Below are 16753 nucleotides of genomic sequence, written 5' to 3'. Positions count from 1 at the left end.
TGGTTGACTAATCAGAACGAGTGGCCGAGCTGACCAATCGGAGCACACTAGGCTCACAGGGAGGGGGGGGCAAGAGCTCCAACGAGTCGTTTAGTGGAGAAAGTGAATACTGCTGAATACACATGCTTGACAGAGATGCTGTATGCGAAACCAATGTGAGTTTGGAAAATTGCACAGTATAAATCTATTTTAGTATACCTCAACAATGTAATTATGATCAGTGGAAATGGCCATGACATGGGCCCTTTAAACAATTGTACAAATACTAAGTGCTTTAATAGGGGTAATTTTAGTAGGGTTAACTTAAAACCTCTGTAACAAGGGTTTAGTCTGACATTTGTCTGTAAAAAGTGCATTTCAATAGCCCTGAAGGCTATGCTGATTGTGTGAAGTGAGACAGTTTCAGCTGGTGCCCATCAGCTGCAGAGAGTTAACTAATTAAAGGGGCGTAGGCCCACAGCTGTGACAACTCAGCAATCAGGACTAGTGTCCATGTTAGGCAGCAATTTCCTGGAGCGTCAGACAGACGAAGACTGACAAAGACAATAGAGTCCTGCGGGAGTCCAAGACTGACAAAGACAATAGAGTCCTGCGGGAGTCCAAGACTGACAAAGACAATAGAGTCCTGTGGGAGTCCAAGACTGACAAAGACAATAGAGTCCTGCGGGAGTCACGAGGTAGGCAAAGAGGAGGCAAATCCTACTTTGATTGAGCTGATGTTTTTTAGCCCCTCATGCTAAAACATGTGTATATTCTCCATTCCTGTTCATGTGTCCTCTCGCAATTATTACTGGCCCCGTGCATCTCCTAATCGTTATAACCGGCCTGCTCTCGTCTATCCCACATGCTCCACTGAGATCCAACATCTAGTTACAGGTGGCCTGTGGAACTGCCAGTCAGCTGTTCCTAAGGCTGACTTCATTTCTGGCTACGCTTCCCTGCAGTCTCTGGATTTCCTTGCTCTCACTGAGACCTGGATTACTCCATCCAACACATCCACCCCAGCAGCTCTCTCCACCGCATATTCCTTCTCCCATATACACCCAGACCCACTGCCAGAGGAGGTGGCACTGGTCTCCTGCTCTCTCCCAAATGGAGCTTTTCCCTCTACCAACTGCCTAACTTCCCTCCTTCCGCCTTTGAATTCCATGCCGTTACTGTAACCCATCCTATACAATTAACCATTGTTGTTCTCTACCGTCCACCAGGCGCCTTGGGAGACTTCTTGGAGGAATTAGATAATCTCCTCTCACACATCCCTGAAACTGGCCCTCCCACTGTACTTCTCGGAGACTTCAACCTCCAGACAGAGAAGATATCTGAATTAATATTTATTCGAACCGCCTTTGCTTTCTCACTGTCTCCATCCCCACCAACTCATAAAGCTGGCAATGTCCTTGATCTCATATTCTCAAGGAACTGCACTACTTCTAACCTCTCTGTAAACTCGCTCCACACCTCGGATCACTTTTTCATATCATTCTCTCTACCCCTTTCCAAACATAACAAACTAATCTCTTCTACTTCTGCACCTGTCCGCCGTAACCTTCGTTCCCTCTCCCCCTCTACTCTTACCTCATCGTTGCTCTCAGCCCTCCCTTCGTCTGACTCGTTCCAACTCCTGCCTCCAAACTCTGCTGCAGAAACTCTCCTCTCCACTCTTTCATCCTCTCTGGACTCTCTCTGTCCTCTCACATCTCAGCAGGCTCGTCAGTCCCCTCCTGCTCCCTGGCTAAATGACGCACTGCGTGCTAATAGAACCATCCTTTGGGCAGCTGAGTGGAAATGGTGGAAATCCAAACACTCTGATAACCTCCTAACCTATCAGGCTCTCCTCTCCTCTTTCTCTTCTTCGATCTCTCAGGCAAAAAGCACTTTCTTTCAAGATAAGATCCATTCTTCCTATTCCAATCCCAAAAAACTATTTTCTATCTTCTCCACCCTCCTCGAACCCTCCAAAGCCCCTTCCCCCTCCTCCCTTCTACCAAGCGACTTTGTTAACTACTTTGAAATAAAGGTTGATGATATACGCTCTTCATTTTCCGACTCACCATTACTCACCACTGGGTCACCAGACCCACCGTTCACCCACACACTAACCTCCTTTTCCCCTCTCTCTCCAAGTGAGGTTCTTACCCTCATTACCTCTGCCCGTCCTACCACCTGTCCTCTGGACCCTATCCCCTCAAACCTCCTTCAGACTATCGCTCCTGATATTCTACCGTTTCTCTCCCATTTCATCAACACTTCTCTAACTTCTGGTCACCTTCCAAACAGTCTCAAGGAGGCAAAAGTAAACCCTCTCCTAAAGAAACCCACTCTCAACCCGTCCGATGTTATAAACTACAGGCCTGTCTCTCTCTTCCTGTCTAAAACACTTGAACGCGCTGTCTTTAAACAACTCTCCTGTTATCTCCATCAGAACAACCTTCTTGATCCGCACCAGTCTGGTTTCAAGGCAGGTCACTCCACAGAAACTGCTCTCCTCGCTGTCTCTGAGGAACTGCACACTGCTAAAGCAGCCTCCCTCTCCTCTGTCATCATCCTTTTGGACCTGTCTGCTGCATTCGACACAGTGAACCATCAGATCCTCCTTCGCACTCTCCAAGAACTTGGAGTTTCAGGCTCAGCACTTTCCCCCCTCACCTCATACCTCAAAGACCGCACCTACAGGGTAACTTGGAGAGGGTCCGAGTCCGACCCTTGTCAATTAACTACAGGGGTCCCTCAGGGCTCTGTCCTTGGTCCCCTCCTCTTCTCTCTGTACACAAACTCGCTCGGATTGGTCATTAGCCCGCATGGTTTTTCATACCACTGCTACGCTGACGACACCCAATTAATTCTGTCTTTTCCCCGCTCAGAGACCCAGGTCGTCGCACGCATCTTTGCTAGCAGACATCTCTCAGTGGATGTCTGCTCACCACCTCAAGCTCAACCTTGACAAGACTGAACTGCTTTTTCTTCCTGGAAAAGATTGTCCCACCCTTGACCTAACAATCAACATCGGCCCCTCTGTTGTTTCCCCGACTCAGACTGCAAGGAATCTGGGTGTGACCCTAGATAACAACCTGTCCTTCACTGCAAACATCGCTGCAACAACCCGCTGCTGCAGATACACTCTTTACAACATCAGGAGGATACGTCCCCTCCTGACCCAGAAAGCGAAGCAACTTCTGGTCCAGGCTCTCGTCATCTCACGCCTAGACTGCTGCAACTCCCTCCTGGCTGGTCTACCTGCATGTGCCATCCGACCTCTGCAGCTCATCCAGAATGCAGCGGCTCGTCTGGTCTTCAACCTTCCTACATTTTCCCACACCACACCGCTCCTCTGCTCCCTTCACTGGCTTCCAGTAACTGCTAGAATCCACTTCAAGACACTGGTACTTGCGTACCATGCTGTGAATGGATCTGGCCCTTCCTACATCCAGGACATGGTTAAACTGTACACCCCAGCACGTGCACTCCGCTCTGCATCAGCCAAACGGCTCGCTGCACCCGCACTGCGAGGGGGACCCAAGTTCCCATCAGCAAAAACACGTGGGTTTGCTATCCTGCCTCCAAAATGGTAGAATGAGCTCCCCATTGACATCAGGACAGCAGATAGCCTACACATCTTTTGGCGCAGACTAAAAAGTAATCTCTTTCGACTCCACTTCGAGCAATAAAATTACTAACAAAGCACTTATATACTAATAAAGGACTGGCTTATCTAAAGCCAGTTGAGTAGCACTTGAAATGTTTTGGCTCTATGAAACCTGATGTACTTATATGATTCTGTTTTCTTCAAGTTTGTATCTTCTTGGTCGAATACACTTATTGTAAGTCGATTTGGATAAAAGGGTCAGCTAAATGCAATGTAATGTAATGTAATGAAATGTAAAAATGTGACAGTCAAAAAGCATAGGTGTTTTAATGCCATATTCACTTAATAACGCATGAACAACTTTTACAAATATTTCTATATAGTCTGTGTTGGTAAATGTCATCTACGTTGCACATTTCCTGCTGAAATACATGCAAACCAAGTTACTGCGTGGCACTTTGAAATGGTTTTGATAAAACAGTGTAGTTCCACTATATAAACATTACATTCATAATCAAACGAGACAATCTGCAAGATAATTAGCTATTTTTTGTTATTCTTAATGCTTGTCATTCACACGTTAATAAAATTAAAATAAGTACCGATACATAGCAGAACAATTGTGGCGATGTTCAGCTTAATAAGCCATGTTCAACATAATTTCTTTAGCTAATACTACAGCGGGCTGCAAGCGAACCAAGTCCGCGTTTCGCTGCATTCCTTGATATCCAGTTATAACGCCGGACTCCGCTGTCGGGACGTCGGCCGGAGCTAGCCCCCTGCGGCTCCGTTAGCTCCGGCGGCCACCACTGGGATAATTGGGTCCCCTTTTAACATTTGCTCCCGTTTAGCATTATGGGCGTCATAGCCATAGACTATAAAAGTCTTACCCAAGGCTGAATCATAAACTAAACTGTGTATATATATATACATGTATAAAGGGTTACGTCCTTAGCTGGCTAATAAGCTATATAACAAGCTAAGCTAACAAGCACACAAACACCTGCTAACGGGGTTAACATGTATAATATTATCATTTTACTCACCGAAAAAAGCTGAGAGTAGACTTCTTGGAAGTTCTGTTAGTACATTCAACCGCACAGCACGACATTTTAATTGTCTGGTATTTGTTACAACATTCCCTAAAAGGCACAATCACCACGAACACGGCTAAAGGGTCAAGTACAGTAACTACAACTAGCTAACGTTGTAGCATAGCAGAGTGGACAAGTTGCTGTTAGCTGACAGTGAGGCACGTACCTGTCCATCAAAGTGACCACGCCCTAATTTATGCAAAAACTTTAAGACCTAATATAAATAAAAGGGTTGCGTTATAAAACAATTCACTCACCAATCCATAATCATGAAGGTGGAATCTAACAATATCCCAAATCATTTTTATTGCATCCAGGGTAGGGGTGCAACAACTAATCGACTTAATCGATTAAAATCGATGAACAAATTAGTTGCCAACTAATTCAGTCGTCGATTCGTTGGTGACGTCATCACGTGTGTTTTACGCGCCGTTAAGCTCCAACGTTATCGGTCTTTTTATCGGTACTGGAGACATTTAAAAAAGATATGTCATATGTATTATTGATACATAAACATTCGCAGTCTTAGTGTCGCCAACTCGTTTCTAATATGCAAAAAGACAAAAAAATGCGTCTATGGTGTATTTTCGATCTCTCTCCCCCGTCTGTGTGCGAGGGGGCGGGGCAGTTTACACACACGCGGCTGCTACATGCAGTGGCGTTTTTATATGTACAAAAGTGGTGGGGCACAAAAAACTTAGATGTCTATATATAAGCTTCTGCAGAGACGTGCAGTGAGGTTCATGGCTGGTGAGGCACTGGCACTGACTCTTCAGGTTTACAAATATTATATTTTGACCTAAACCAAAATATAATATTATTTTCAAAAGCTTTTTTTGTCTGATGCTTCGATTAATTTTAAACAGACAGTTCAACAAAAGGATACCCAAAAAATGTAATTTATCATTTAAATATTGAATTGTTCTCTCTTAGTAAGATCCCATTTTCAATAAAATTGCGGTCTTACCTTGACTTGAAGATGAAGTCCATTTGCCTATCCTTCTGGACAAACATTTCTATTACTTTTTTGTAAAAGTCCTCCTTATCTTCTTGTAGTTTCAAAAGTCTATCATAAATCTAATCGATAGATTTATGATAAAAAAATTATAAAAGTAGGGTAGACATGTGGATGTTATCCGGCTGATCAAAACGTGCATTTATTTAACAGGTACGTTTCCCACAGATCTTATTTCGAGCTATTTTCTAAAATGCTATGGAGAAATCTCATTGCTTTTTTGTGCTTACTTCCTGGTTTTAGGACGCGCCACTGCAGCTCTCTCGTCTCCTCTTCAAGCACCACACTTTTCGCGGCACACGTACTTACAGCCAATCAGCTCTGAATGATTTGAGATGACGTATGGTGGGGATGGTAGCTCCGTGCCCCTCTGGTCATTATTTTTTTGCCACACACATTACATAGAAAAATACTCTGAGCATGCGCAGTGTAGTTTTTACAGTCACCGTTCACTTCACAGCGAGAGGAAGGGGCATCATCAGGTTTTGTCCCACATGGCTCTAAACAGCTCAATAGGCACACACTGTGACTGTAGACACACTAATTAGAAGAACACAGACTAAAACAGCAATGTACAGACGAATCAGATGATTAAACATGATCTTAAAATATATTTTATATATATATATTATTTTTTTTTTTGCATTTTTGTAATCATTATTTGTAATACTTTCTGCTGACACTAGGTGGGGCTGTGCCCCACCTGCCCCTAATGACCAGTCGCCACTGGCTACATGCATGCAACACACACACAGCGGGGATGGCGGAGAGAGCTCCGAGGTGTGGTTAAATGTTACCCGTCTTGAGGTGGACAATGCTCGTTGCCAATAGAGAGGCGAAGTCCCTCCCCTTCCGGTTGAGCTCCATGGGACCTTATTTCGGAAAAGTTATGCATTGAAGTCAATGGGGAGAGAAAGATTATCTTTCGATCCCGTTTGAATTGTGCCACGAATTACACATATGATGTTTGTCAATTTAAAAGATAATTTTACAAGTCAAAAAAATAAAAATGTGTCGTAAAACTGTGAAGTAACACTTTTTTTTGTGTGAACCGCTCAATGACCTATATCTCCCGTCTCGCACCACACACCAAGACGGCCGTCATGTTGGCACATTTCACTTCTTTCTTTCAGAATGAGGCGAAAAGTATTAAAAGAGGTGAAATTATTATTTAAGATTGACAAACATCATATGTGTAATTCGTGGCACAATTCAAACGGGATCGAAAGATAATCTTTCTCTCCCCATTGACTTCAATGCATAATTTTTCCGAAATAAGGTCCCATGGGTCGGAAGTAGATGGGCGGGACTTCGCCTCTCTATAGTGCAATAAGAGTTTAGCATGTAAGGGCTGTAACACGAGCAATTTGTCTAAACATTTAGCAAAAGTGCACCACATTCAGATGGAGAAATGCACCGGGTTCAACTGTCTTTCTTTCTAGCCCCATCCACGAATAACTTTTCCACGTCAGCAACACACGGAGTTTACAAATTATACAAACATGGGTTAATGATTAGAGGTAACTGAGTTATTTATTTAGTTAAAGTTTCAGCTATTCTGTTCACAATTCTGTTATCACATTATTTAATACGATTTGTTAAAACATTGTTGTTTCTTTTGATGTGAAATGTTATTTATTTCATTTAAATAAAAAGCAATGATAATTTTGTTCACAATTTGTTAAGTTAATTGAATAATATATGTATTTTTGAATCAAGTATTAATCTTTATTGTCTTCATTGTTAGTTTCCACATGCCTAAAACAACCTCAAGCTAAATCTAAAAGTTGATGGCTAAATAAGAGCGTTTGAGAAATTGTGCAAGGCATAATAGTCCGAATAGTCGATTCATCGTTTCATTAATCGATAGATTAATCGATTATCAAATTAGTCGTTTGTTGCAGCCCTAATCCAGGGGTAGAAACATGTTTATTTCTGCTGTAAAGTTGGGCATTTTAACATGGGGGTCTATGGAAATTGCTCCTTTCTGCAGTCATCCCCTATCGGCCAATAGATGAACTGCAGTTTACTAACTTGACGGGAAAATGTGCAGTCCTCCACGCAAACTCTAACCCATGCGTACGCACTAAGCACAACAACGGGAGAGACGAGAAACTGCGACACCGTTGGCAGAAGGAAGAATGGAGAGAAATATGTGGAAATAAATAAAATGTTACCTCTCATTTATCATATGAAGAATTCATTTTCAAACATTGATTAAAGCCAATCTTAAAATGATTAAACAAACGCCTGTTTGAGACTCCTCAGTGCACACAAAAACATAACTTGGAGAAATAAATAAATACGGATATGTTATTTAAGACCACCTCGAATATGTTGTGTTAATGTTATGAAATGTTTTCTCATAAATGATGCGGAAAGCAGGAGGACAGAATAACGTCTAAACTGACGCCGTTTTGCATTTCTATAGGTTGTAGATACGAGCATGGTTTTATATACTATCACGTTTAATCGTGTTTTATGCCGTTTGCCAAGACTTGATAAGTCGCTCGTAAAACACAGGAGGTATGGAAACTAAGAACACCATATGTGGTAAATTGTACAGCTAATATAACACAACACATTAGTTGTATTTCCTTTAACTGGTGGATTATGGATATATAGTTGCTGATCGACAGCTGGAACACAAACCACCAAATACAACAAAATAATTCAGATCCAGTCATCATGACTCCACTCCGGAGGGATTCCCCGATCATTTCTTAGAGTTTCTCATCAAGGGGGTGTCTCCTGTCCCCGGTACAAACACACTGCCTGAGGAAGGTTATGTGTATTTTTTTTGTCATTAATTTTTTTTCGGACCACTTATTTATTTATTTTGGTGACGATCTGACCTCCATGCTGCTACTCTGGTTCAAACTGCATCCACCAAACATGATTTATCTCGACCTCCCCAAAATAACCTAAATCTGACACGGTGTGAGATGTCTTTTTTAGCTGTTCGGTCGTAATTTCCTGCGATCTTCTTCATGCAGTCAGTCAAAATGAATGAATGAATGGGCGTTTCTTTGACTATTTATAGGCAAATATGGGCGTTACGTGAAGCCTGCAAAAGCTGCGCCGCATTTCGAGTCGATTGTGATTTATAAAGGGAAACAGGCGTAGGAAGTGCCGGTACGCACTTCCCTCGCCGGTACGCAATGTTTTGTGAATCGGAAAATGTCGGAACATTTCTGTACCTATTTTTTTGCTTTGTACTACGTAAGCAACCTTCTCACGCCAATCCTACGCAAGGCGTTATAAATGAGGCCCCAGGGCTGACAGGGCGTCCACCCAGAGAGCGGGGGGATTTTGAATTGAGCCGTCCCTAATCGATACTATCTCTTTACGTTAGTGAGCCGGATCATTTGGCTCGGCTCTCGTACCGGCCCGTCCACACAGCAGCGTTACAAAATTCTTCCAACGCTTCTGCCCATTCACTTTGAATGGGGTGACGTCACTTTGCCTCACTTTTCCCCGAACTGCATTGTGGGAAGCAAAGCGGAGATTTCCAGGCATCTCAGGCTTCAAAAGTTGAGCAATGTTCAACTTTTGAAGCTGAGGTGGAAGCGTCAGCCAATCAAATCCCGTTTATGCAAATCTGACAGTACAAGCGCTAGCCAATCAAACCGTGTGTATGCTGGGAGAGACATACCGCAGGTCATTTCCTCATATTCCAAAAAATGGAGGAGAAATTAATTAAGCGGTAGGGAATCACCCGGTGCTTTATGACCAGTCACTATTTACCTACCGGGATACAAACCGGAGGAGCCAGGCATGGAGGGAGGTGGCAGAGACAGTGGTAGGTTTTCGCCTGTTTGGGGAGTTTATATCCAGTTTACTTCGGGCTTTTTTGCTTTGTATGTCGGGGGCGGGAGATTCATGTGATTGGTTGTTGGTCGCGTTGCTCGCAAAAAATCCCCAAGCTTCAGATACGCCCACCACCAAGATTTTTTTAACGCTGCTGTGTGGACGTACCGTTAAAGCGCCGGCTGTTTCGCCTCCCAAACGGCTCTTCATGTTACCACAGTTTACCACGAAGCCTCAGTTTCGCCGCTGCGAGGCTCCAGCGCTCGCAGCACACGCGCGTGCTCCACTAGCCGAAAATAATCCCACAAGACTCCTTTGCCCCTCCAACAGAGGGATGTCCTTGTCCTTTTTCCTTTTCGTAATTTCAAGCAATAAAAACCCTCGATCTTCTCTCGAATTATAATTTTTTTTGTCAAATGACTGCAAGACGCCCCCCTGGCGGAAACGCGGGTGTATATATGTTTGTGTGTGTGTGTGTGTGTGTGTGTGTGTGTGTGTGTGTGTGTGTGTGTGTGTGTGTGTGTGTGTGTGTGTGTGTGTGTGTGTGTTACGGTGGCCCTGAAGTGCAAGACACCACAGCATTTCAGAAAACACCACAGCATTTCAGAAAACACCACAGCATTTCAGAAAACGCCACAGCATTTCAGAAAACACCACAGCATTTCAGAAAACACAACAGCATTTCAGAAAACACCACAGCATTTCAGAAAACACCACAGCATTTCAGAAAACACAACAGCATTTCAGAAAACACTACAGCATTTCAGAAAACACAACAGCATTTCAGAAAACACCACAGCATTTCACAAAACACAACAGCATTTCAGAAAACACCACAGCATTTCACATTGGACGGAAAGGGTATTCCTTTAGGGAGAACACTTATTGTTTTTGATTGGACAGAGCCAGCCAGAGAAGCACTGCTGTGATTGGTTGTTTTTGCTGCCAGTCAAGAAATGACGCTTTGTGATTGGTCAGCACCCGACAGCCCAATATGTCCCAACACATCATCCATTAGCTGTTAGCACACACTCAGAGCTCACAGCTCCTCATATCTGTTCAGAAACTGGACAAAAGTTAAACATGTACAAACCACAGACTGTCTATGTCATGGCGAATACAGTCGCTGCTTTATTTATGTCTGTATGACGCTGTTGTGAGTTTGGACGGAGCAGCTACAGGTTAGTTTAGACTGATGGATCCGATTCCATTCAGAAAACACGCATTTTAAAAGCTTTTCGCCTGCCGTCTTGTCTGCAGACTTGTCAAAGCATTAATTCATGGTTTTTACTAACCGGTATCAGTATGTAGTTACTTCGGCATCACTTTGAAACGTGTATTACAATTAAAGCTCCCATGTCATGCTTTTCCGGTTATTACCCGTCCCCTTGTGTGTTATGAAGGTTTTTCTGCATGTAAACGGTAGTGATGTGTCGGTCGCGAACGAGCCGATTCTTTTGAACGGCTCTTTGGTACGAACGAGGGGAACCGAGTCGTACTTGGTGAGAGCCGTTCTTCTTATCGTTCAATCAAAGTTGGTCCGCACTCACTGCCTGCCAAAATTCACTCGCCTTTTAAAAAGCTTGATTTTGTTCCCCAAACGTATTCTGTGAAGACCCCCCCCTACTCTGATTTGTAGGTTTCAGCACGAGGAGTTAGGTGGGGTGGGTCTTAACGGAATACGCGAGAGAGAGAAGTCATAACAAGTGGTACTGGACAGATAGACGACGTGTTTTTCGGATGTAAAATTAGCCAAACGCGAAAACGCAGCAGCATTTGGATGCACTTCAACCAAAACCCAGGCAGTGATAAAGCGCACCATTTGTAAAGGCAAAATATCCTTTAAAGCAGGGTCAACAAATAATCTCCATCGCCACTTAAAAACACACTACTAATATTAAGAGTTGCGTGAATTTCATTCAAGGCAAGGCAACTTTATTTACTTAACACATGCAGAGGGTAAATTCAAAGTACATTCACTGACATGAATGACATGGATATGGCGCCACCTTGTGTCATGTTTACAATGCAGATTATTGACATTAGGTCTGGCAATGCAGTCAATCATTATCCTGGTGATTATTTCGCAGATAAACCTAGTAACCCCGCCCCCTTTTTAAAAAAACGGCTCTTTTGAACGGCTCTTTTGAACGGCTCTTTGAAAGGAACGGAGCCATAAGATCCGGCTCCCTTCAAAGAGCCATAATTCCCATCACTAGTAAACGGTGTGCAGAGTCAAAACCCTCAAAGTACACCCTGTAGCGAGTAAAACTCTAACACAGAAAATACCTCCCCAAAACGCCTCGTTGGAGATACGTCACTGCCCATTTGAGTCTTCCATTTAGTTCCGGGTACGGCCTGATGTCATGCGGTACCCGGAACGAAATGGACCAATCCCGAAGAGCTATGGTCACACCCAGCGGCGCTGGCCGCACCCTCTGCCAGCCTAACATTTACTGTTGGAAGCTCTGGTTCAGTTCACAATCATCCAGTCATGCCACTGCCAAGGACACCTGTTTCCTGAAATGTGAGGAGAAATCTGAGCTGTTTGTCCTACCGACGGAAGAACCACGACGAAGTCAGTGGTTGAAATTTCTTTTTAACACTGTTCCTTCAGAGGTTCGAAGAACCGGCATTTCACAGACGAAAGCTTACAAAACATTGCCCAGTTTGAGGCCGGATATGCACAGCTTGTTTGGACCGTTTGGAGCAGGGGAAGATTCGGGTACACAACCTGTAAGTTTGCATTGTTATTTGTGTATTTATCAAACAAGACTGTTTAAATGTGTAAACTGTGTTGGACTGCTAAGCCACTGACACAGTGCTAACTGTGCTAACTAAGTTGCTAGCGTTTCCATATATCAACTCTAATATCAGCAGATGGCCTTGCATACATGTATCTCATAGCAGGAGAATGTCTGCATTCACACACAAAATACCTATTGACAGTATACTCCGGGTGATTTGCCGTGCGGTCAGTCGCGAAACGTAATTACATTATAGCTGGCGTAGCGTGTATGCTACCGATCTAACCCACGGAGCTAGACCTAGGTTTGGTCGGAAAAACATTTTTGTTATGCTACGTTGCTAGCGTTTAAATATATCAACTACAATGTCAGCAGATGGCCTTACATGTTTGTCATGGCAGGAGAATGTCTGCAGTCACACACACGGAATACTCATACAGTATACTCCGGGTGATTTACCGTACATTGTGACAGTACATATACTGCATGTATAGCTAACGAGGCTAGCTGTATGCTAGCGCAAAACAATGTATTCATGCAAGTTACATTGTATGACCGAACGTAGCAGAATACCCGTATACGATTGCAATTATAAACACGTTATTGCTAGCCTAATATGAACCACTAGCTTTTGTTCATAGTAGTTTTATTACACTGCATTATAGTTGCCGTTCCTCCAAGCTAACGTTCATATCGTGTTAGCTACCAAGGTAAACAAAGCTAGGTTAGCATATTAGCAGGCAAGCTGTTCATTAGATAGATCCACACTCCTACCACAACTACTACTAACGAATCTAAAACAACTAAGTTTCTCTAATATTTTGTGATTTGCATTTGATTTCGTCCAACCAGATCCTGGCGGACAACACATGACGGGGACGGGACTTCTACTACTACTGAGGCCTCGTGCTAAAAGGCCTCGTGCTAAAAGGCCTCGGCTGCGCGCAGGCAAGATGCGGGGAGGAATGGATGATATACCGTGTATATATGTATATTTATGTTCATTTTGTACATTTCTAAAAATAAAGTTTAATGGAAATACTTAGTAGGCCTATCCTTTCTTCCCTGAATTATTTGCTCCTATAACATATCATTCATATATAGCAAACCATGATTTGATTTCTCATCAAACAGTAGTAGTTTATTACAGGTAAAAATAACTTACTCTTTGTTATGACCGGCTCGTAGGCCACAACGGAAAGGCAAGGAGACATACACGAGTTTACAAAACCACGGCACATTTATTGTGGTAAATGCAGAGATAGGTGGTCGGGGAGAGAATCGCCGGGCCGCTGGGATTAATAGCACCGGCTACGGAGGTGTCCGTGATCGCGCTGATTACCCTCTTCAGCTCCACCCCACCGTAAGACCTGCAACTAGGGATGTCCCGATCACCTTTTTTTGCTCCCGATCCGATTCCGATCATTTGATTTTGACAATCTGCCGATACCGATTTTTCCCGATCCGATCTTTATGCAATGCATTAAGAGAAAAAAAAAAAAAAGCATTCAAGTTGTCCCTTAAACCCCACGTTCTCCACCACAGATAACGGCTGGTCATCCAACGCGATGAATTCAGCTATCTTGGCTGTTATTTTTTTGGCCTTTTCACTGTTCTGGGGCAGTTTCTCTTTCCTTTTAAAAGTCTCTGAAAGTGTTGGTTGTTTCAGTGCCGTTACCTAAATGGCCGCTGTGTACTCGTTGTGTTGTTGTGGTGTTTGTTTCTCAGGTGGCGTATTAGATTGGTCGTGTTGAACGTAGCTCTGTTCTTTCCACCACGCGGAACCTCCGCCTTGCAAACATTGCATCTGGCTGTTACACTGCCTTCGCTTTCAATTTTATAATACTTCCAAACTCCTGACATTTTCTCTGTCCCGAGTCACCAGCTGAACGTAGCCTCTCGTTAGCTTACTGCTACTATTAGACACTGCGCCCTGCCCACTCTGTTGCCAGATTTGAGAGAAATAAGCAACCAGGTCTATGAAAACAAGCCCAAAAGAAGCAACACATACATGATGTTGTGTAATTTTAAACCAAAACTAAGGCCTCAGGATGACTTTAAGACGTGAACATGGTCATTGTTGTTTTGTAACATTAAATAAAATAAGAAAAAAAAATTATTAAAAAAAAAAAAAAAAAAAATTCCGATCCCCGATTTTTTCCCCCCGATTCCGATCTTTTGAAAATCACGTGATCGGCTCCGATCCCCGATCACGTGATCGGATCGGGACATCTCTACCTGCAACACACCTGCACAAAGGCCCTGGGGCCGTCACACTCTTCTATAACAACAGTTGTAGGTTCAGTTCGGTTAGTTAGCGTATAAAATATCAGCTGTACCGACGCCATTATTACACTGATGTTCCCCGAAAAAAGCGGGCGGAGCCTCTCTGGTGGTTGACTAATCAGAACAGAGTGGCCGAGCTGACCAATCGGAGCACACTAGGCTCACAGGGAGGGGGGGGCAAGAGCTCCAACGAGTCGTTTAGTGGAGAGAGTGAATACTGCTGAATACACATGCTTGACAGAGATGCTGTATGCGAAACCAATGTGAGTTTGGAAAATTGCACAGTATAAATCTATTTTAGTATACCTCAACAATGTAATTATGATCAGTGGAAATGGCCATGACATGGGCCCTTTAAATCACGGTCAAATATGTTCATTTTGTTGTAGTTGGAAACTCGAGCGATTAGAGCGATGCGAATATTGGGTAGTCTACCATAGTATTTTATTTACATGGAGATAAGCCCCTTAAAACCCATGAATTAATAAAGCATTAATTCATGGTGTTTTCGCATCGCTCTAATCGCTCGAGTTTCACCGCGGCTGTCAGTGTTTACTCCTGTCATTCAAACAAGACGTGCTGGAGAGGGGGCGGATCGATCAGGCTAAACTAACCTGTAGCTGCTCCGTCCACACTCACAACAGCGTCATACAGACATAAATAAAGCAGCGACTGTATTCGCCATGACATAGACAGTCTGTGCTTTGTACTTGTTTAACTTTTGTCCAGTTTCTGAACAGATATGAGGAGCTGTGAGCTCCGAGTGTGTGCTAACAGCTAACGGTTGATGTGTTGGGACATGTTGCGCTGTCAGGTGGTGACCAATCACGAATCGTAATTTCTTGACTGGCAGCAAAAACAACCAATCACAGCAGTGCTTCTCTGGCTGGCTCTGTCCAATCACAAACAAGAAGTGTTCTCCCTAAAGGAATACCCTTTCCGTCCAATGTGAAATGCTGTGGTGTTTTCTGAAATGCTGTGGTGTTTTCTGAAATGCTGTTGTGTTTTGTGAAATGCTGTTGTGTTTTGTGAAATGCTGCGGCGTTTTCTGAAATGCTGCAGCGTTTTCTGAATAGCTGTGGTGTTTTGTGAAATGCTGTTGTGTTTTCTGAAATGCTGTGGTGTTTTCTGAAATGCTGTTGTGTTTTGTGAAATGCTGTTGTGTTTTCTGAAATGCTGTGGTGTTTTCTGAAATGCTGTTGTGTTTTGTGAAATGCTGTTGTGTTTTCTGAAATGCTGTGGTGTTTTCTGAAATGCTGTTGTGTTTTGTGAAATGCTGTGGTGTTTTCTGAAATGCTGTGGTGTCTTGCACTTCAGGGCCACCGTAGTGTGTGTATGTGTATATATATGTGCAGGGCCGGTTGTAGCTCTGGGAGCGGAAAAAACATTTTTGACCGTTGGTGCGCATCCTAATTTTCGGCCTAGATGTAACAACATTCATAATTAAGTAAATGTAACACCCTTTTCACCCCGGTTACACTTTTCATTTGCCCTGTACGATGGGCGCTGTAAGTGATGAAAGTGGGGGATGTTGGCTTATCAGGCACCCGCAGCTCACAGCCAAAGTGCGAGTGAGCGTGGGAGCGAGCGAGGGAGAGAGAGAGAGGGTGTTGTTATTAGCATCTGGTGCTAGCGGCTCTAACGGATATAAGAAGATGTTTCTACAACAATGGTGGAGGCTGAGAGGCTCAGTGAGGTAAAGGACTCTGAGTTTGTTTGTAGCCTTTATTTAACCAGGTGAAAATCCCATTGAGATCAACGATCTCTTTTTCAAGGGAGACCTGCAGAGTGTTTAGATAGTTAGCTTTAGTCCAGGGCCGGACTGGGACAATAATGGCGCATTTCCACTACACGGCCTCGCTCGGCCTCGCTCGGTATGGCTAGGCCTCGTTAGGACTGGCTCACTTTATGGCACATTTCCATTACAGTTTAGGAACTGGGGTAGTATCTATAGTAACGCAGTGTAGGCGGAGCCGTGACGTCATCTTCAATGAGAACCCCAGAAAAACAACACAGCCGTTAGCTGTTAGCACTCAGAGCTCACAGCTCCTCATATATGTTCAGAAACTAGACAAAAGTTAAACAAGTACAAACCACAGACTGCCTGTGTCATGGCGAATACAGTCGCTGCTTTATTTATGTCTGTATAGGCCGTTGTTGTGAGTGTGGACGGTCGGAGCATATACTGCGTTAGCTTAGCCAATCTCCATTTAGAAAA

Source organism: Trematomus bernacchii, unplaced genomic scaffold (assembly GCF_902827165.1).
Source record: "Trematomus bernacchii unplaced genomic scaffold, fTreBer1.1, whole genome shotgun sequence".
NCBI classification, from domain to species: Eukaryota; Metazoa; Chordata; class Actinopteri; order Perciformes; family Nototheniidae; genus Trematomus; species Trematomus bernacchii.
This window is presented reverse-complemented; position numbering follows the sequence as displayed.